Source organism: Salmo salar, chromosome 24 (assembly GCF_965601325.2).
Source record: "Salmo salar chromosome 24, fSalSal1, whole genome shotgun sequence".
In the NCBI taxonomy this organism is placed as follows: domain Eukaryota; kingdom Metazoa; phylum Chordata; class Actinopteri; order Salmoniformes; family Salmonidae; genus Salmo; species Salmo salar.
Window position 1 is genome coordinate 44,003,924 of NC_138314.1, and position 23,552 is coordinate 44,027,475.

At 42.1% G+C, this 23,552-nt stretch overlaps 1 long non-coding RNA gene across 1 annotated transcript; it reads right to left on the bottom strand.

Annotated features, from left to right (window-relative positions):
- Positions 1–804: 804 nt before the first annotated feature.
- Positions 805–5,338, bottom strand: LOC145863985 (uncharacterized). The gene is made up of 3 exons (XR_014382576.1): positions 4,994–5,338; positions 3,789–3,815; positions 805–1,801 (listed from the first exon to the last, which is right to left on the bottom strand). It is a non-coding gene; the product is annotated as an uncharacterized LOC145863985 (long non-coding RNA).
- Positions 5,339–23,552: the final 18,214 nt, after the last annotated feature.

Below are 23,552 nucleotides of genomic sequence, written 5' to 3' on the forward strand. Positions count from 1 at the left end.
TGAAATGTTGATCTCTATGGCAGATATATTGTGGGAGGACTATGTGAAATATTAACCTCTATAGCAGATATATTGTGGGAGGACTATGTGAAATGTTGACCTCTATAGCAGATATATTGTGGGAGGACTATGTGAAATGTTGATCTCTATGGCAGATATATTGTGGGAGGACAATGTGAAATATTAACCTCTATAGCAGATATATTGTGGGAGGACTATTTGAAATATTGATCTCTATGATAGATATACTGACGGAGGGCTTTGTGAAATGTAAAGGAAAGGAAAGGGGGATACCTAGTCAGTTGTCCAACAATGTTTTCAACTGAAATGTGTCTTCCGCATTTAACTCAACCCCTCTGAAATGTTGACCTCTATGGCAGATATATTGTAGGAGGACTATGTGAAATGTTGAGCTATATGGCAGAAATATAGTAGGAGGACTATGTGAAATATTGACCTCTATGGCAGATATATTGTGGGAGGACTATGTGAAATGTTGAGCTATATGGCAGATATATTGTGGGAGGACTATGTGAAATGTTGATCTCTATGGCAGATATATTGTAGGAGGACTATGTGAAATGTTGACCTCTATGGCAGATATATTGTAGGAGGACTATGTGAAATGTTGACCTCTATGGCAGATATATTGTAGGAGGACTATGTGAAATGTTGACCTCTATGGCAGATATATTGTAGGAGGACTATGTGAAATGTTGACCTCTATGGCAGATATATTGTAGGAGGACTATGTGAAATGTTGACCTCTATGGCAGATATTTTGTAGGAGATCTATGATATGAACATTCTGGATAATTTGAAGAACATCTATACATCTTAATCCAACCTACCTTGAGAACATTTGGGGAGAGTATTGATAAATGTAAAGAAACTGATTTAATTTGTAGCCTTGAAGAAGACACACTGCTGTTCACAAGGCCTGTAGTTTTTATAGTATCAGATTAACACTCTGGTCTGTTCTTTGTCTTGTGTTACTGGTTGTCAATAAACAAAACAGACAAATAAGTAATTACTCACCTAATACTGATCATCCATTATCCAAGATGGAGAGTCATGAATAATGATCATGTAAAACAGAATGTATTAGTTATTATCATTACCTTCAAATCACCATCTGTCACATGATCCTCTCAAATACCATAGTGATGTGATATACATCAGAGGGGTATGAGTGTTCATCACATTCATTACTAATGACAATCAAGGGACGTGACAGTAATGTTGGAATGGTTCTAATGCTTTAGGACAAGCTCAAAGCTCAGAGTGATGGTAATATGCATTGTAACTAGTTGATATTCAGAATGAATCTAGTCTATTCATCTGTAACTCCTACTATGAACTCCTACCTCCATGAGAAAGTAGAAGTGTTCTGTACAGGGAAAGAGACTGGTTGTTATTGCTGTTGTTTAGGTGTTTAGAAACATTACTGGAGTTATAGAACACTTACCTCCTATATCCCATAAACCCACTGCAGCCTCCTCCTTCTGTTCTCCATGGATGACCTGACATATGTAGACTCCTCTATCTGACCTCCTGTAGTCTCTCAGCCTCAGAGACACGTTGCCTCTCTCCAGCTCCTGGGTGATCAGACTCACTCTGCCCTCATAGCCACTCCTCTCTGTCACCTGGCCATTCTGATACAGGTAAATACACTCTGTCCCTTTAAACCACCTGATCGTCGTGGCAACAGCACTGGTGTCAGGTGAGAGGTGACAGGGGAGGGTGACCTCTTCACCAACATCAGCCTTCACCTTGTCTCCTGAGGTGAGTTTAAACTGAGCTGTTCAGAAAGAGAGAACATTTCATGTTTAATGACATCATCTGTGTCAGGAACACAAATACTCTCAGTACATTTATAAACACAGCTGATTGAAAAACTACAATAGACATACAACAACCAGGACCATGTCAATTCTAAAATACAACACACACAATCCCAGACAGACATATTCATTTGAAGGAAAGTATTTATGTCATAGAAGAATGTGATGCTACAAATCTAGAATGATATTATCCCATTTGTTCCCACATCTTTCCCAGACATGCCACTATGCAAATCTTATGCCACTAGTAAGCCTAACATGTCATCCATTTTGATTATTTATGTATTTATTTATTTAAAAGTACATTTTATTCTTGGTCACAATTGTGACAGAGTGCTCTGTCTATAATAACATGAACAGATATTTACCCCTATTCCTCAACCTCAATATCTATATACCTCAGCCCACTTACCCACACACCTAAACTCAATGACCCACACACCCCAGCCCTGTTACCCCCATGCCCTAACCCTAACACCCACATGCCAATACCCTCAAATCTATACAATCAAGTACAGATACAGGCATATCCTGGCCCTAAATGACCTGTGTGTTACTCAAGACCCCAGTTCCTTTGCCAATACACCTCATCCCTGTTACTTTCCTATCTCAGCCCTGTTACCCACTTTCCTTAGGCCTGTATTCCCCAAGTCACCAACAGTAACCTATATCCAGCTATTCGCTGCACACCCCAACCCTGTTATCAGCATGTTTTAGTCCTGTGACATCTGACCTCTATACACTAATCATTTCATAGATAAACTAATATTACAGTGGTATAACACATGTGCCCCCGCCCCAATCTCTTTTTTCTACCACAAACGTACCACTTCATAGCACTTAAGAGCATTGGGCCAGTAACCCCTGAGCCAACTAGGAAAACATTAGTTGATCTGTCCTTGAGCAAGGAACTTAATCCTAATCGCTCTGGATATATATTTTATTTATTTAAGGAGTCAAGTCAGTTAAGAACCAATTCTTAATTAGAATGACAGCCTACCACGGACGACGCTGACTTGTTCAGGGGAAGAACAACAGACTTTTACCTTATCAGCTCGGGGATTCAGCAACCTTTCAGTTACTAGCCCAACACTCTAACCACTAGGCTACCTGCCACCTCTACACTCTAACCACTAAGCTACCTGCCACCTCTACACTCTAACCACTAGGCTACCTGCCACCTCTACACTCTAACCACTAGGCTACTAGCCACCTCTACACTCTAACCACTAGGCTACCAGCCACCTTTACACTCTAACCACTAGGCTACCTGCCACCTCTACACTCTAACCACTAGGCTACCTGCCACCTCTACACTCTAACCACTAGGCTACCAGCCACCTTTACACTCTAACCACTAGGCTGCCTGCCACCTCTACACTCTAACCACTAGGCTACCCTGCCACCTCTACACTCTAACCACTAGGCTACCTGCCTCCCCTACACTCTAACCACTAGGCTGCCTGCCACCTCTACACTCTAACCACTAGGCTACCTGCCACCTCTACACTCTAACCACTAGGCTGCCTGCCACCTCTACACTCTAACCACTAGGCTACCCTGCCACCTCTACACTCTAACCACTAGGCTACCTGCCTCCCCTACACTCTAACCACTAGGCTACCCTGCCACCTCTACACTCTAACCACTAGGCTACCTGCCTCCCCTACACTCTAACCACTAGGCTGCCTGCCACCTCTACACTCTAACCACTAGGCTACCTGCCACCTCTACACTCTAACCACTAGGCTACCTGCCACCTCTACACTCTAACCACTAGGCTACCTGCCGCCTCTCATGTTACAAACAAATTTCATCCAGACACACATTTACACAAAGATAAATAAAACCACAAACACATTTCATTTTCAATAGTTGGTTTAGTTCTGTTCTCCCAGATACATGAAAGAAAAGTTCATCATTAATTATAGCATGTTGACTTACTATGAACTCTGGACTCTGCCATTTTAACTGCAATAAAAAGAGAAAACATTCATATTTACATCATTACCATTCATCAAATTCTCTCTTTTGCTCAATCACACAGATACAAACATCACTTCCTCTTTCTCCAGTCCTCATTGTTTTAAAACAGGACTGTTGTGTCTAGTTTGGAAAGTAAAATATACTGAGATCTCCTTTTAAATATGTCCACAGTTCCAGACCTCCTCAGGTTCTCTGGCAGGCTATTCCAGAGGCTGGGGGCATAATAACTAAAGGCTGTCTCTCCATGTCTCTTGGTCCTAGGCTTCAGGATAGTTAAGAGGCCAGTTCCAGAGGACCTGAGGGACATACTGGGTACATAACTTAAAAGCATGTCTGACATGTATTGAGGTGCACTATGGAACGCCATTTGGGTCTTTGCGTGTTAAAAAGATACACGTCAAATAACATTATTTGAAAGTATTAAATTATTATGTGACGTGGAGTCATATTCAGGTCCTGATTGGTCAAGAAGCTTATTTCTTTTTGACAGGCAAAGACCCAAACGGCGTTCCGTAGAACAGGGCGTGTCGTTTCCAACGTGAAGAATTGAGTCATAGTGGGCGGAACCAGCAAGGAGGTGGGCAGGGCCAGGCACGAGCTGGCGAGATCCTATTGGTGCGTTCTAGCGTCATCTGCATATGACCGTTAGTGAAGTGCGCATGTGTATTAACTCAATTCTCCTTCTAAACAGGTGATTTTGAAAAACCTTTGCAAAAAGGGTGAAGTCTACAAAACGTAGTCCGCTCTGTTCATAACAGATTCTAGTTTTGGGAACAAAATAACGGTATTGCGATAAATAGTTTAATCGATGAGAAAATGTGCAGAATGTCGGCCAGAATCCGTGTCGTTCCATCTTGTTCCTCTGACTAACATATCTGGTAGTGAGTGGAAACGCCAAGCGGAGGCTTCACATTATACATCCAGTGAAATGTCTGTCTCATTCATTGTTCTATTTGTGGCACAATTCACTTCTTCTTCTATGATATCATGGTGGTCGTATTGATAACCTTACCAATAAAAGCTATGAAGTCAACTTTATTCATTATCAAAGTGTCCTTTGACGCTGCACATTAATGAGACCAGATTTCTGAACAGGCTTCTAAACAATGACAAGGCTGTTGTGTCTAGTTTGGAAAGTGAAATATACTGAGATCTCCTCTTACCTTTACTGGTCTTCACGTCCTCCACTTCACATTCAAAATAGTTGATTTAAATCTATAACCACTCTAATAGTGACTATATGTGCATATCTACACGTTTTTACAGAACAATCTACACCTCAAGCCTAAACTGCGACACAAGTTTCACTTTCACATTTGCACAGGCACTTGGAGTAAACACCTCCCCCCAGCCTCTCTGGTTATTAGAAAACCCAGTCACAAAGTCTAAATTGTCTACAGGACTATCATAAAATGTCATGAAAACAAAAATGTACATATCTGATCTTAATTTAGGTTTAATGTTAGGAATAAGGTTAGCAGTGTGTAGAATAGGGTTTAAATCAGAAGACCGATCCAGCCAGCAGATGGTAGTGATGTTCTTTAATTATAGTCATATTATCCTGAGCTGTAAAGATTTAACAGTGCCGATCAATATTAGCTTCTCTTATCTCTTTGGACCCATTCACATGAGTAAATGAGTGAAATTGCTTCCATGACAAATAGTCTCAATGCTTTTCCATCCCCTCCTAACAAAATAAATGTAGCTGACTGGTGGTCATTTACTGTCTGAGAAGAGAGTATCATTACCACCTGCTGGTCAATGTTGGGAACTGCAGTGAATTTACAAATCAGAAAGTCAGACGTGATTTAGGGGGCTGTTGTGGTGGGCAGTCCGGCTCTTTTCGGCTCCCAAACGGCTCTTTAAAAAATATATGTTTTGTATTTTTTCAAGTCAAACAGTTTGCGATAGTGCGATAGTAAACACTACCCCCTTAGGATTGTTCAGCATGTCAACAACCACTTCAACATTAACATCTGTTACTGCACAATAACCTTCAACCTGGCATTTCTGCTTTCCACAAACCCGAGTCGTATTGATAACCTTACCAATAAAAGCTATGAAGTCAACTTTATTCATTATCAAAGTGTCCTTTGACGCTACACATTCATGAGCACCGGATTTCTGAACAGGCTTCTAAACCCTGACAGGACCAGCTGAAACACCGGCCCCGGACCTCCTGAGTGGCGCAGTGGTCTAAGGCACTACATCACAGTGTTCTAAGGCACTACATCACAGTGGTCTAAGGCACTACATCACAGTTGTCTAAGACACTACATCACAGTGTTCTAAGACACTACATCACAGTGTTCTAAGGCACTACATCACAGTGGTCTAAGACACTACATCACAGTGGTCTAAGACACTACATCGCAGTGGTCTAAGGTACTACATCACAGTGTTCTAAGGCACTACATCACAGTGGTCTAAGACACTACATCACAGTGTTCTAAGACACTACATCACAGTGGTCTAAGGCACTACATCACAGTGGTCTAAGACACTACATCACAGTGGTCTAAGACACTACATCACAGTGGTCTAAGACACTACATCACAGTGTTCTAAGGCACTACATCACAGTGTTCTAAGGTACTACATCACAGTGTTCTAAGGCACTAAATCACAGTGGTCTAAGGCACTACATCACAGTTGTCTAAGACACTACATCACAGTGGTCTAAGGCACTACATCACAGTGGTCTAAGACACTACATCACAGTGGTCTAAGACACTACATCACAGTGTTCTAAGGCACTACATCACAGTGTTCTAAGGCACTACATCACAGTGGTCTAAGGCACTACATCACAGTGTTCTAAGACACTACATCACAGTGGTCTAAGGCACTACATCACAGTGGTCTAAGGCACTACATCACAGTGGTCTAAGGCACTACATCACAGTGGTCTAAGGCACTACATCACAGTTGTCTAAGACACTACATCACAGTGGTCTAAGGCACTACATCACAGTGGTCTAAGACACTACATCACAGTGGTCTAAGGCACTACATCACAGTGTTCTAAGGCACTACATCACAGTGGTCTAAGACACTACATCACAGTGTTCTAAGGCACTACATCACAGTGGTCTAAGGCACTACATCACAGTGGTCTAAGGCACTACATCACAGTGTTCTAAGGCACTACATCACAGTGTTCTAAGACACTACATCACAGTGGTCTAAGGCACTACATCACAGTGTTCTAAGACACTACATCACAGTGGTCTAAGGCACTACATCACAGTGGTCTAAGGCACTACATCACAGTGGTCTAAGGCACTACATCACAGTGGTCTAAGGCACTACATCACAGTTGTCTAAGACACTACATCACAGTGGTCTAAGGCACTACATCACAGTGGTCTAAGACACTACATCACAGTGGTCTAAGGCACTACATCACAGTGTTCTAAGGCACTACATCACAGTGGTCTAAGACACTACATCACAGTGTTCTAAGGCACTAAATCACAGTGGTCTAAGGCACTACATCACAGTTGTCTAAGACACTACATCACAGTGGTCTAAGGCACTACATCACAGTGGTCTAAGACACTACATCACAGTGGTCTAAGACACTACATCACAGTGGTCTAAGACACTACATCACAGTGGTCTAAGGCACTACATCACAGTGGTCTAAGACACTACATCACAGTGGTCTAAGGTACTACATCACAGTGGTCTAAGACACTACATCACAGTGGTCTAAGGTACTACATCACAGTGTTCTAAGACACTACATCACAGTGGTCTAAGGTACTACATCACAGTGTTCTAAGACACTACATCACAGTGGTCTAAGGCACTACATCACAGTGTTCTAAGACACTACATCACAGTGGTCTAAGGCACTACATCACAGTGGTCTAAGGCACTACATCACAGTGGTCTAATGCACTACATCACAGTGGTCTAAGGCACTACATCACAGTTGTCTAAGACACTACATCACAGTGGTCTAAGGCACTACATCACAGTGGTCTAAGACACTACATCACAGTGGTCTAAGGCACTACATCACAGTGGTCTAAGACACTACATCACAGTGGTCTAAGGCACTACATCACAGTGGTCTAAGACACTACATCACAGTGGTCTAAGGCACTACATCACAGTGTTCTAAGGCACTACATCACAGTGGTCTAAGACACTACATCACAGTGTTCTAAGGCACTACATCACAGTGTTCTAAGGTACTACATCACAGTGGTCTAAGGCACTACATCACAGTGGTCTAAGGCACTAAATCACAGTGGTCTAAGACACTACATCACAGTGGTCTAAGGCACTACATCACAGTGGTCTAAGGCACTACATCACAGTGGTCTAAGACACTACATCACAGTGTTCTAAGGCACTACATCACAGTGGTCTGAAGCACTACATCACAGTGGTCTAAGACACTACTTCACAGTGTTCTAAGGCACTACATCACAGTGGTCTAAGGCACTACATCACAGTGGTCTAAGGTACTACATCACAGTGTTTTAAGGCACTACATCACAGTGGTCTAAGGCACTACATCACAGTGGTCTAAGACACTACATCACAGTGGTCTAAGGCACTACATCACAGTGGTCTAAGGTACTACATCACAGTGGTCTAAGGCACTACATCACAGTGGTCTAAGGTACTACATCACAGTGTTCTAAGGCACTACATCACAGTGTTCTAAGGCACTACATCACAGTGTTCTAAGGTACTACATCACAGTGGTCTAAGGTACTACATCACAGTGGTCTAAGGTACTACATCACAGTGGTCTAAGGTACTACATCACAGTGGTCTAAGGCACTACATCACAGTGTTCTAAGGCACTACATCACAGTGTTGTGCCACTAGAGATTCTGGGTTCAAGTCCAAGCTCTGTCCAGGTTAGTGGAGGGTTTAGCCAGCAGGGATTTCCTTTTCCCATCGCGCGCTAGTGACTCCTGTGGCGGGACAGGGCACAGTGCATGCTGACACGGTTGCCAGATGTACGGTGTTTCCTCCGACACATTTGTGCGGCTGGCTTCCGGGTTAAGAGGGCATTGTGTCAAGAAGCAGTGCGTCTTGGTTGGGTTGTGTTTCGGAGGATGCACGGCTCTCGACCTTCACCTCTCCCGAGTCCGTACGGGAGTTGCAGCGATGAGACAAGACTGTAACTACCAATTGGACACCACAAAATTGGGGAGATATTTTTTTTTAAAGTAACACCAGCCTGACTGTAGGTTGACTTACTACAGGAGCAGCCATGGAAGCTCCATCAGTCTGACAGTAGGTTCATTTACTACAGGAGCAGCCATGGAAGCTCCATCAGTCTGACAGTAGGTTCATTTACTACAGGAGCAGCCATGGAAGCTCCATCAGTCTGACAGTAGGTTCATTTACTACAGGAGCAGCCATGGAAGCTCCATCAGTCTGACAGTAGGTTCATTTACTACAGGAGCAGCCATGGAAGCTCCATCAGTCTGACAGTAGGTTCATTTACTACAGGAGCAGCCATGGAAGCTCCATCAGTCTGACCGTAGGTTCATTTACTACAGGAGCAGCCATGGAAGCTCCATCAGTCTGACAGTAGGTTCAGTTACTACAGGTACGCCGTCACATGGCTTCCACAGTCACCGTAATCATGTTCCCCTCCGCACATAGCATAGAGTTTCATTCCTTACACTACAGCAGCTACGTGTCCCATTATTTGGCATTTAAAACACTGCAGTGCCTATGGGACAAAGTCTAGAACATTGAAATGAAGGAATCCTATCTGTACTTATCCAGGCAAAACCGTCTCAAACCTCAGCAGCACTGGATATGCTCTCACTTCTTAGACCCTCTTTCCTGCTGATCAACCTTTGGCCTCAGTCACTCTGCCTCCCTTCACATGTTCTTTACTATCATCTGTGGACATAGCTATAGGGACACCAGGGATGACTCCCCTCAACCGAGCATAAACACCACGGACATGGCTTTTAATCTTCTTTCCACTAAGCTTCTCCATTTTCAGCATCTTCTCATATGCTGAGCCTGGCTACTGACAAAATCTGAACAATCGCTGAAAGTCACACTCAAAATCTCGCCTGTTTCATCTTGCTCACGGGCTCCATCTTGCGTCCGGTCGCCTCTTGAACATGGATTTGACACCACAGATCAGCCTCACCATCACTAATACCACACCACAGATCAGCCTCACCATCACTAATACCACACCACAGATCAGCCTCACCATCACTAATACCACACCACAGATCAGCCTCACCATCACTAATACCACACCACAGATCAGCCTCACCATCACTAATACCACACCGCAGATCAGCCTCACCATCACTAATACCACACCACAGATCAGCCTCACCATCACTAATACCACACCACAGATCAGCCTCACCATCACTAATCCCACCACAGATCAGCCTCACCATCACTAATACCACACCACAGATCAGCCTCACCATCACTAATACCACACCGCAGATCAGCCTCACCATCACTAATACCACACCACAGATCAGCCTCACCATCACTAATACCACACCACAGATCAGCCTCACCATCACTAATACCACACCACAGATCAGCCTCACCATCACTAATACCACACCACAGATCAGCCTCACCATCACTAATACCACAGCACAGATCAGCCTCACCATCACTAATACCACACCACAGATCAGCCTCACCATCACTAATACCACACCACAGATCAGCCTCACCATCACTAATACCACACCACAGATCAGCCTCACCATCACTAATACCACACCACAGATCAGCCTCACCATCACTAATACCACACCACAGATCAGCCTCACCATCACTAATACCACACCACAGATCAGCCTCACCATCACTAATACCACACCACAGATCAGCCTCACCATCACTAATACCACACCACAGATCAGCCTCACCATCACTAATACCACACCACAGATCAGCCTCACCATCACTAATACCACACCACAGATCAGCCTCACCATCACTAATACCACACCACAGATCAGCCTCACCATCACTAATACCACACCACAGATCAGCCTCACCATCACTAATACCACACCACAGATCAGCCTCACCATCACTAATACCACACCACAGATCAGCCTCACCATCACTAATACCATACCACAGATCAGCCTCACCATCACTAATACCACACCACAGATCAGCCTCACCATCACTAATACCACACCACAGATCAGCCTCACCATCACTAATACCACACCACAGATCAGCCTCACCATCACTAATACCACACCACAGATCAGCCTCACCATCACTGATACCACACCACAGATCAGCCTCAACATCACTAATACCACACCACAGATCAGCCTCACCATCACTAATACCACACCACAGATCAGCCTCACCATCACTAATACCACACCACAGATCAGCCTCACCATCACTAATACCACACCACAGATCAGCCTCACCATCACTAATACCACACCACAAAATGCACTTCAGTTTGGTTTCAAAGTCATACTGATGGTCACAACAACAAAAAAATGCATTTGCTCAACTCATCAAACATGACAGAGGCAGTGCTCAGGATAGTGATATTAGTAGGTTAACTGAAAAGGCCTGCTGCCTCTGGTCTGCAGCCATTCAACACACACATCATTTCTACTCTGAACTTCCTCTTGTCATTATGGGCGGCCTAGAGGTTAAGACTGTTGGGCCAGTGAGTGTAAAGGTCTCTGTTTCGAATCCCGAGCAGACTAGGTGAACAATCTTTCGATATGCCATTGAGCAAAGCACTTAACCCTAATCTGCTCCTGTAAGTCCCTCTGGATAAAAATGTCTGCTAAATGACTAAGCTGTAACTATATAGGCCTAACAAACCAGGCAGAAGCATGCCAACGTATAAATGTCAAAGTGTGGTGAACTTGTTGGTTCTGGTATGTCTAACTTGTCCCACCAAGCTATCTTCAGATGAACACACTAACTGTATGTCGCTCTGGATAAGAGCGTCTGCTAACAGTCCTTTAGTGTGGGAGCCGGCAGCAGGAAACCGTATGAAACAGATGAGGTTAGGTTCACACTCATCATTTCCAATGGAAACTACTGGGACCAACATGCATGATAGTTACAGTATGAGCTGCAATAGTTTCCACTGAATGAAACAGTGTGATTCTCACAGTTAGTGTTATAATGTCTATATAACAGTTAGTGTTATAATGTCTATATAACAGTTAGTGTTATAATGTCTATATAACAGTTAGTGTTATAATGTCTATATAACAGTTAGTGTTATAATGTCTATATAACAGTTAGTGTTATAATGTCTATATAACAGTTAGTGTTATAATGTCTATATAACAGTTAGTGTTATAATGTCTATATAACAGTTAGTGTTATAATGTCTATATAACAGTTAGTGTTATAATGTCTATATAACAGTTAGTGTTATGATGTCTATATAACAGTTAGTGTCTATAGATGTCTATATAACAGTTAGTGTTATAATGTCTATATAACAGTTAGTGTTATAATGTCTATATAACAGTTAGTGTTATAATGTCTATATAACAGTTAGTGCTATGATGTCTATATAACAGTTAGTGCTATGATGTCTATATAACAGTTAGTGTTATAATGTATATATAACAGTTAGTGCTATGATGTATATATAACAGTTAGTGCTATAATGTCTATATAACAGTTAGTGTTATAATGTCTATATAACAGTTAGTACTCAGACTTGATTCAACTAATCAACTGCTCATCAACCCTTTGATTTGAATCAGGTTTGTGAGTGCTCCCCTTTGGGTCTCCAGAACCAGGATTGGGAGACACTGGTCTTAACACCCAGAGGTCTGTTCATTCAGAACAAAACCGTAGCAAACAGTTTGTAACGGAAACCATTAACTTTGATTTCCACTGACCCACCATGCTCATCATACTAATACACCCCAGGTTTCCACTGACCCACCATGCTCATCATACTAATACACCCAAGGTTTCCACTGACCCACCATGCTCATCATACTAATACACCCCAGGTTACCACTGACCCACCATGCTCATCATACTAATACACCCCAGGTTTCCACTGACCCACCATGCTCATCATACTAATACACCCCAGGTTACCACTGACCCACCATGCTCATCATACTAATACACCCCAGGTTTCCACTGACCCACCATGCTCATCATACTAATACACCCCAGGTTTCCACTGACCCACCATGCTCATCATACTAATACACCCCAGGTTTCCACTGACCCACCATGCTCATCATACTAATACACCCCAGGTTTCCACTGACCCACCATGCTCATCATACTAATACACCCCAGGTTTCCACTGACCCACCATGCTCATCATACTAATACACCCCAGGTTTCCACTGACCCACCATGCTCATCATACTAATACACCCCAGGTTTCCACTGACCCACCATGCTCATCATACTAATACACCCCAGGTTTCCACTGACCCACCATGCTCATCATACTAATACACCCCAGGTTTCCACTGACCCACCATGCTCATCATACTAATACACCCCAGGTTTCCACTGACCCACCATGCTCATCATACTAATACACCCCAGGTTTCCACTGACCCACCATGCTCATCATACTAATACACCCCAGGTTACCACTGACCCACCATGCTCATCATACTAATACACCCCAGGTTTCCACTGACCCACCATGCTCATCATACTAATACACCCCAGGTTTCCACTGACCCACCATGCTCATCATACTAATACACCCCAGGTTTCCACTGACCCACCATGCTCATCATACTAATACACCCCAGGTTACCACTGACCCACCATGCTCATCATACTAATACACCCCAGGTTTCCACTGACCCACCATGCTCATCATACTAATACACCCCAGGTTTCCACTGACCCACCATGCTCATCATACTAATACACCCCAGGTTTCCACTGACCCACCATGCTCATCATACTAATACACCCCAGGTTACCACTGACCCACCATGCTCATCATACTAATATACCCCAGGTTTCCACTGACCCACCATGCTCATCATACTAATACACCCCAGGTTTCCACTGACCCACCATGCTCATCATACTAATACACCCCAGGTTTCCACTGACCCACCATGCTCATCATACTAATACACCCCAGGTTTCCACTGACCCACCATGCTCATCATACTAATACACCCCAGGTTTCCACTGACCCACCATGCTCATCATACTCAGATCATAGAAGGTGGCACAGACATGGGCTGGCTGCATGTTGTTTACCCACACGGTGTTCAGTTTCATTATATTGGCTAACTTTCTATTCTGGTTCAGAGGTTTGGGAAAGTCAAATCCAGAAAGTGAAATGCTGTGCTTTCTTCCTCCTTTGGTCGATGTGGAGTTTTTTGGTTCTGCAAAGCCATAAAAACCTGTATTATAATGATGGTACTGATATAATAGGCATCCTGTCTACTAGACTCACTGTCAGTCTGGGACTATTAAAGTATGGTAATATAGTGATACTAACACAGCTAATATTGAATTATTACTTTGTTATAAACTTGTATTAGCCTTAATCTAATCGTATTTTATCTGATCATAATAGCCTTTATTATAAGACATATGTTATTCAACCCATGTTATTCTACCCATGTTATTCTACCCATGTTATTCAACCCATGTTATTCAACCCATGTTATTCTACCCATGTTATTCTACCCATGTTATTCAACCCATGTTATTCAACCCATGTTATTCTACCCATGTTATTCTACCCATGTTATTCTACCCATGTTATTCAACCCATGTTATTCTACCCATGTTATTCTACCCATGTTATTCTACCCATGTTATACAACCCATGTTATTCTACCCATGTTATTCTACCCATGTTATTCAACCCATGTTATTCTACCCATGTTATTCAACCCATGTTATTCAACCCATGTTATTCAACCAATGTTATTCAACCCATGTTATTCTACCCATGTTATTCTACCCATGTTATTCATCCCATGTTATTCATCCCATGTTATTCTACCCATGTTATTCAACCCATGTTATTCTACCCATGTTATTCTACCCATGTTATTCTACCCTTGTTATTCTACCCATGTTATTCTACCCATGTTGTCCTACCCATGTTATTCAACCCATGTTATTCTACCCATGTTATTCTACCCATGTTATTCTACTCATGTTATTCTACCCATGACTGTACGTTTGTTTATTGTGTAACTCTGTGTTGTTGTTTTTGTCGCACTGCTTTGCTTTATCTTGGCCAGGTCGCAGTTGTAAATGAGAACTTGTTCTCAACTGGTCTACCTGGTTAAATAAAGGTGAAATAATTATTTTAATTATTTTCCAAATGCCTTAATATGTCTGTTATTTAGTCACGAATTTAGTCAGGATACAGACCTCGTTCTGTCCCTGAACAAGGCAGTTAACCCCCTGTTCCTAGGCCGTCATTGTAAATAAGAATTTGTTCTTAACTGACCTGCCTAGTTAAATAAAGGTTAAATATGATTTAAATTAAAATATAAAAGGATTGTTATTAGATGATAATAATAAGAGATACATGCTCACCACAAACCAGTCTTATGAAATTTGAAACATCATGCTATTTATGATGAATGGGAATTCCAAGCAGACTAATTAATTCAGTGTTTTTTTCTCCCTGACACTAATTCTGCTTTTTTGAAAATGGACTACTGGAAGTCGTTGTTCTCCCTGCTAAATTTAGGCCTAGTTGAAGGCACTAAAACCTTGCTCACTGCAGGCCTTAATGCTCACATCAGTTATGTTTTTTTCAAGTCCGTTTTGGAATTTCTCACTGTCCAAACAGCAAGTTACAAGTGACCACATCGGATTTGTAAGTGTTCAGACAGCATTCATTTGATGACATGGCTAGTTGTCATGGTAACGATGGGTGTGTGTTCAGACAGCATTCATTTGATGACATGGCTAGTTGTCATGGTAACGATGGGTGTGTGTTCAGACAGCATTCATTTGATGACATGGCTAGTTGTCATGGTAACGATGGGTGTGTGTTCAGACAGCATTCATTTGATGACATGGCTAGTTGTCATAGTAACGATGGGTGTGTGTTCAGACAGCATTCATTTGATGACATGGCTCGTTGTCACACTAACAATGGGTGTATGTGCGGTGGTGTAGGCTGATTGGTGCTCCTGCTTCCTATCACTCAGAAGTTATGTAGCAAGCTAAGATGACAACAATGCCTGCCAGGGATGTTTCCCACATACTTTGAATGTTCAAAATCATAGTGTCAGAACACCTTTAAAGCCTCAAAGGACAAGTTGATCCAACTTTCAAAACAAGTTATTTTTCGGCCACAGCAGTCCACTAGCTAGCCACATCAGTCAACTAGCTAGCCACAGCAGTCAATTAGCTAGCCACAACAGTCAACTAGCTAGCCACAGCAGTCAACTAGCCAGCCACAGTAGTCAACTAGCTAGCCACGGCAGTCAACTAGCTAGCCACAGCAGTCAACTAGCCAGCCACAGCAGTCAACTAGCTAGCCACAACAGTCAACTAGCTAGCCACAGCAGTCAACTAACCAGCCACAGCAGTCAACTAACCAGCCACAGCAGTCAAATAGCTAGCCACAGTAGTCAACTAGCCAGCCACAGTAGTCAACTAGCTAGCCACAGCAGTCAACTAGCTAGCCACAGCAGTCAACTAGCTAGCCACAGCAGTCAACTAGCTAGTCACAGCAGTCAACTAGCTAGCCACGGCAGTCAACTAGCTAGCCACAGCAGTCAACTAGCTAGCCACAGTAGTCAACTAGCCAGCCACAGTAGTCAACTAGCTAGCCACGGCAGTCAACTAGCTAGCCACAGCAGTCAACTAGCCAGCCACAGCAGTCAACTAGCTAGCTGTTTACCTTTCTACCACATTCACTCATTTGTTTGCAAACAACTAACAAGCTAGTTAGCGCTCTCATGTTCTTGTCAAACTGTCAACAGAGTAGCTAGGAAGCAGCAAGATATGCCAAACAACAGTCTAAAAACCACTTGAGCGTAAATAAATCAGATTTGACCATTCAGACACAAGTCGCATGGCCAGGAATCAGATTTGTATCTGACCTATGAAGGTGGTTTGAAATGTGACTTGAAATGTCCAATTCCATGTGCTTTTTGCTTTTCAGACTGCAGGAAAAATAACAGATTAGAATCTGATATGCAATAAATATAGATTTGAGTCATTTCAAACTGCCAATGGGAACAAGCCTTATATATAAGTCGCTCTGGATAAGAGCGTCTGATAAATGACCACAATGTAAAATTAGATGTGGTCTTCACCGGGCAGTCCACTGCCAATAGAGAGCTCTTTCCATCAGTCTGCTAATAAAAACACATTGTCTGGCTTCTTAATGCTTGTTGGAATTTTCAGTTCCTTATTCTGGGTTCCTTGCACCCGATCAAGTGAAATGAGTCTGAATTAAACACAAGTGATATGAAGCTATCAGCCTTGGTAAATGTGTGGCAGAATGATTCTGATAGGGAAAAGAACACAAGTGATATGAAGCTATCAGCCTTGATAAATGTGTGGCAGAATGATTCTGATAGGGAAAAGAACACAAGTGATATGAAGCTATCAGCCTTGATAAGTGTGTGGCAGAATGATTCTGAAAGGGAAAATATATGACAGTGTAATAATAGTATTGTATTAATTCCCAAGGAGGAAATGTTGCTGCACATGCAGTATATACAGTCAGGTCCACAATTATTGACACCCTTAAAGATTTCTTATAAAAAAAACCTGTGGATTGAATTGAAGAGGACAGTCCATCAGCGCAGACAAGAGATATCAAGGATCTGGAAAGACTCTGTTATAGAGGAACGGTCTATGATCCCTCCTGATGTGTTCTTCATTCTCATAACGTAACGTAGCAGGTCTAAGATCCCTCCTGATGTGTTCTTCATTCTCATAACCTAACGTAGCAGGTCTAAGATCCCTCCTGATGTGTTCTTCATTCTCATAACCTAACGTAGCAGGTCTAAGATCCCTCCTGATGTGTTCTTCATTCTCATAACCTAACGTAGCAGGTCTAAGATCCCTCCTGATGTGTTCTTCATTCTCATAACCTAACGTAGCAGGTCTAAGATCCCTCCTGATGTGTTCTTCATTCTCATAACCTAACGTAGCAGGTCTAAGATCCCTCCTGATGTGTTCTTCATTCTCATAACCTAACGTAGCAGGTCTAAGATCCCTCCTGATGTGTTCTTCATTCTCATAACCTAACGTAGCAGGTCTAAGATCCCTCCTGATGTGTTCTTCATTCTCATAACGTAACGTAGCAGGTCTAAGATCCCTCCTGATGTGTTCTTCATTCTCATAACCTAACGTAGCAGGTCTAAGATCCCTCCTGATGTGTTCTTCATTCTCATAACCTAACGTAGCAGGTCTAAGATCCCTCCTGATGTGTTCTTCATTCTCATAACCTAACGTAACAGGTCTAAGATCCCTCCTGATGTGTTCTTCATTCTCATAACCTAACGTAGCAGGTCTAAGATCCCTCCTGATGTGTTCTTCATTCTCATAACCTAACGTAGCAGGTCTAAGATCCCTCCTGATGTGTTCTTCATTCTCATAACCTAACGTAGCAGGTCTAAGATCCCTCCTGATGTGTTCTTCATTCTCATAACCTAACGTAGCAGGTCTAAGATCCCTCCTGATGTGTTCTTCATTCTCATAACCTAACGTAGCAGGTCTAAGATCCCTCCTGATGTGTTCTTCATTCTCATAACGTAACGTAGCAGGTCTAAGATCCCTCCTGATGTGTTCTTCATTCTCATAACGTAACGTAGCAGGTCTAAGATCCCTCCTGATGTGTTCTTCATTCTCATAACCTAACGTAGCAGGTCTAAGATCCCTCCTGATGTGTTCTTCATTCTCATAACGTAACGTAGCAGGTCTAAGATCCCTCCTGATGTGTTCTTCATTCTCATAACCTAACGTAGCAGGTCTAAGATCCCTCCTGATGTGTTCTTCATTCTCATAACCTAACGTAGCAGGTCTAAGATCCCTCCTGATGTGTTCTTCATTCTCATAACCTAACGTAGCAGGTCTAAGATCCCTCCTGATGTGTTCTTCATTCTCATAACCTAACGTAGCAGGTCTAAGATCCCTCCTGATGTGTTCTTCATTCTCATAACGTAACGTAGCAGGTCTAAGATCCCTCCTGATGTGTTCTTCATTCTCATAACCTAACGTAGCAGGTCTAAGATCCCTCCTGATGTGTTCTTCATTCTCATAACCTAACGTAGCAGGTCTAAGATCCCTCCTGATGTGTTCTTCATTCTCATAACCTAACGTAGCAGGTCTAAGATCCCTCCTGATGTGTTCTTCATTCTCATAACCTAACGTAGCAGGTCTAAGATCCCTCCTGATGTGTTCTTCATTCTCATAACGTAACGTAGCAGGTCTAAGATCCCTCCTGATGTGTTCTTCATTCTCATAACCTAACGTAGCAGGTCTAAGATCCCTCCTGATGTGTTCTTCATTCTCATAACCTAACGTAGCAGGTCTAAGATCCCTCCTGATGTGTTCTTCATTCTCATAACCTAACGTAACAGGTCTAAGATCCCTCCTGATGTGTTCTTCATTCTCATAACCTAACGTAGCAGGTCTAAGATCCCTCCTGATGTGTTCTTCATTCTCATAACCTAACGTAACAGGTCTAAGATCCCTCCTGATGTGTTCTTCATTCTCATAACCTAACGTAGCAGGTCTAAGATCCCTCCTGATGTGTTCTTCATTCTCATAACCTAACGTAGCAGGTCTAAGATCCCTCCTGATGTGTTCTTCATTCTCATAACCTAACGTAGCAGGTCTAAGATCCCTCCTGATGTGTTCTTCATTCTCATAACCTAACGTAGCAGGTCTAAGATCCCTCCTGATGTGTTCTTCATTCTCATAACGTAACGTAGCAGGTCTAAGATCCCTCCTGATGTGTTCTTCATTCTCATAACGTAACGTAGCAGGTCTAAGATCCCTCCTGATGTGTTCTTCATTCTCATAACCTAACGTAGCAGGTCTAAGATCCCTCCTGATGTGTTCTTCATTCTCATAACGTAACGTAGCAGGTCTAAGATCCCTCCTGATGTGTTCTTCATTCTCATAACGTAACGTAGCAGGTCTAAGATCCCTCCTGATGTGTTCTTCATTCTCATAACCTAACGTAGCAGGTCTAAGATCCCTCCTGATGTGTTCTTCATTCTCATAACCTAACGTAACAGGCGTAAAAGAAGATCCTATAAAACATAGTAGAAAAAGGCTCAGTGGCCATTATCCTCTCTAGGTGAGGTATTGAAAACAGCAGTGCCATTTTAACCCCTATCTTTTTGAGAGAGAAAAAAAATATGACTTGTGAAACAAAATCACTTTCACTGAGCAATTGTATTAGTATAAAATAATATAATTTCCCCTTTTTTGTTGCATACAATATAGCTCAGTGTTTGTATTATTGATTTGATACAGTCTTTTTTGTTTATCTTTTTCAAGGCCAATAATTATGGACCTGTCTGTATGTCTACAAGAAATTCAGTTTTTAAACGCTATCCACTCTTAACCACTGAATTTCTACTTGTTCTACCCAGCATTTACCATGTTTTGACTAGATTGCTGAAGTATTATTTGATTATATTATCATTAAAATCCTCTTTACATTTGTAACAAGACAGATTCTCAATATGGCATGTTTAATTTCAATAGAATGAATCACTAGGCTATAAATTAAGGATAAAGTTAAAATAGTGAATATATATATAGACATTTTTATATACTCCAAAAGTCTGATCATCATTTTGCGTGAAGACAAGGGATTCCCCCACACTTCCTTTTTTGCAGCAATATAAACCCAGAGACAACATCATTCAGTTTCAGTAGACACCAGCCGACCACAGCCAACACAGACTCAAGATGCCTTTCAAGCCACACTACCTGTTGGTCTCCCTGACTCTCTGCTGGTTCGTGGCTCTTCAAGGTGACATATTGCATCTTTATCTATATATATATCTATGCATCTGTTCAACTTGACTCTTGAACTATCGACAAACCAAACCTATTATCATTTATTTTTTAAACAATTTAATTCCAATGATCACAATCAATCCATTGCAATTTTAAGTGTCTCAGAGTAGGGTCTGTATTCAATCCGTGTGGCAGAAGTTCTGCGTTGCAGCGTGAGTGAAATTTAAAGGCAATGTTCCTTAGCGGAAACTGCATTCACGGTAAACGCTGCATGTCGTCTCAATCAGATATTACCGTTACATTGCTATCACGCAATCACTGTCTTTTTACTGGTGTTTTTATTTCTTTACTTACCTATTGTTCACCTAATACCTTTATGCACTATTGGTTAGAGCCTGTAAGTAAGCATTTCACTGTAAGGTCTACACCTGTTGTATTCGGCGCACGAGACAAATAAACTTTGGTTTGATTTGATCTGTAACGCTTCAGCGATGATACAGACTGAATAGAGCCCTAAGAGTGCTGATCTAGAATCAGTTTTGTTTTTGTAACATTCACATGTTTCAAAGTGCAACTTTTAGTGATGATAAAAAGGTTTTAATCCTATCCCTTAAACCTTAACCTTTAACCCCAAATTCGAACAATACTATATTGTTATTGTATGTAATATTCACGGTCTTCATCCCTGCAGCATTCCCCATGAACGGCTGTGCTGCATGTCAGAAGTGTCGCTGCATCCGAACGTCCTCTGCTTTCATCTCTCCTAGGCTGTTCCACAGGATAGAGATCCTACCTCCAGGTGCCCACTGTCGTCAAACAGAGATCATGTGAGTCAACTAACACCACCTAACAACCAGTCAACAACACTTTCACAGTCAAAAAGCAAGCCAAGATCTATTTCTGAAATATATATATTTTTTTAAACATTACTTTAAAAAAAAAAAGTTACTGTTCTGTATGAATGAGGTTTGTACAGTAGCCCTGATACATTACCTGGTCTGCCTAATACATTATCACAGCATTCCTAATACATTATCACAGCATTCCTAATACATTATCACAGTAGCCCTAATACATTGCATGGTCTGCCTAATACATGATCACAGCATGCCTAATACATTATCACAGTATGCCTAATAAATTATCACAGCATGCCTAATACATGATCACAGTATGTCCAATACATTATCACAGTATGCCTAATACATTATCACAGTATACCCAACACATTATCACAGTATGCCTAATACATTATCACAGCATGCCTAATACATTATCACAGCATGCCTAATATATTATCACAGTATGCCTAATACATCATCACAGTATGCCTAATACATTATCACAGTATGCCCAACACATGATCACAGTATGCCTAATACATTATCACAGTTTGCCTAATACATTATCACAGTATGCCTAATACATGATCACAGTATGCCCAACACATGATCACAGTATGCCCAACACATGATCACAGTATGCCTAATACATTATCACAGTTTGCTTAATACATTATCACAGTTTGCCTAATACATTATCACATCATATTGGCTACACTCTTAGAAAAAAAGGTGCTATCTAGAACCCAAAAGGGTTCTTCTGCAGTCCCCATAGTAGAACCCTTTGAAATAAATCCCTTTTGGGGTTCCATGTAGAACCTTTTCCACAGAGGGTTCTACATGGAACTGAAAAGGGTTTTACCCGGAACTAATAAGAGTTCTACCTGGAACCAAATAGTGTTCTCCTATGGGGACAGCTGAAGAACCCTTTTGGAACCATTTTTTCTACGTGTGTATATGCCTGTCCTGCCAATATTGTTATTCTCAGACCATATTATATTTCAAAACTCGAGCTTTGATAACAAAATAGATCAGTTGGTGTAGCACTTGCGAGGCACAGCTGAGCATAAATTGAAACAATTGGCTTTTATTTTACTGGACTGATAGTATCTGCTTCTGTCATGGTGCTTTCAAGAAAACTGAGAACTCTGGGAAAAAGAACTAGGTCAAATCATGAAGTCAGTGAACTTCAGGTCGGAAAGTTGGAGTTCTAGAAAGATGCCCCAGTTACCGACTTGGAATTTAGAGTCGGATGACCGTTCAAAACGATTTTTCCTAATCGGATCTCGTTTTTGTTCAGTATCCAGTTGTCTTGAACACACTGAAGTCGGAAGTCTGAGATTTCAGAGTTCCCAGTAGTTTTGAACACCGCATTAGTTGTTACGGAGTCTAGTTGATAGGTAATCGACTAGCCGGACTGTTCCCCGGACTCCGCGTGTAGGGATTTGTACAATGCATGAACAAGGCTATTGAACTAGACATTGGTGTCTGTCTTTATTACTTTATCCAATATATCATACTGAAACATGGTATCAGAAGTGGCTCGAAAACCATACGTTTGTTATTTTTGTAGCTAAGTACAGTATAGGCGCGGTTACGTTCCATATGCGAACACACGCCGATTCCTACTCACAACACTGATCAACTAGTTGTTAGCTGGTTAGCTAGCATCACTACCTACCTCGATGACTGAAGGCAAAGAAGTCTCCTATTCCATCGCTATGGCAGCGAACATTCCGCCACCTAATCCCATGGTTCTCACAGGGGACTGGAATACTAATTGGGACAATTTCAGGGATGAATTCGAGGACTATGCGCTGGCGACCGGTCTACATGAGAAACCCAACGAGGTACAAGCGGCAACTCTGAGGAGTTTAATGGGCAGCGAATGCAGGCATATCTACCGGCACAATCTCACCCTCAC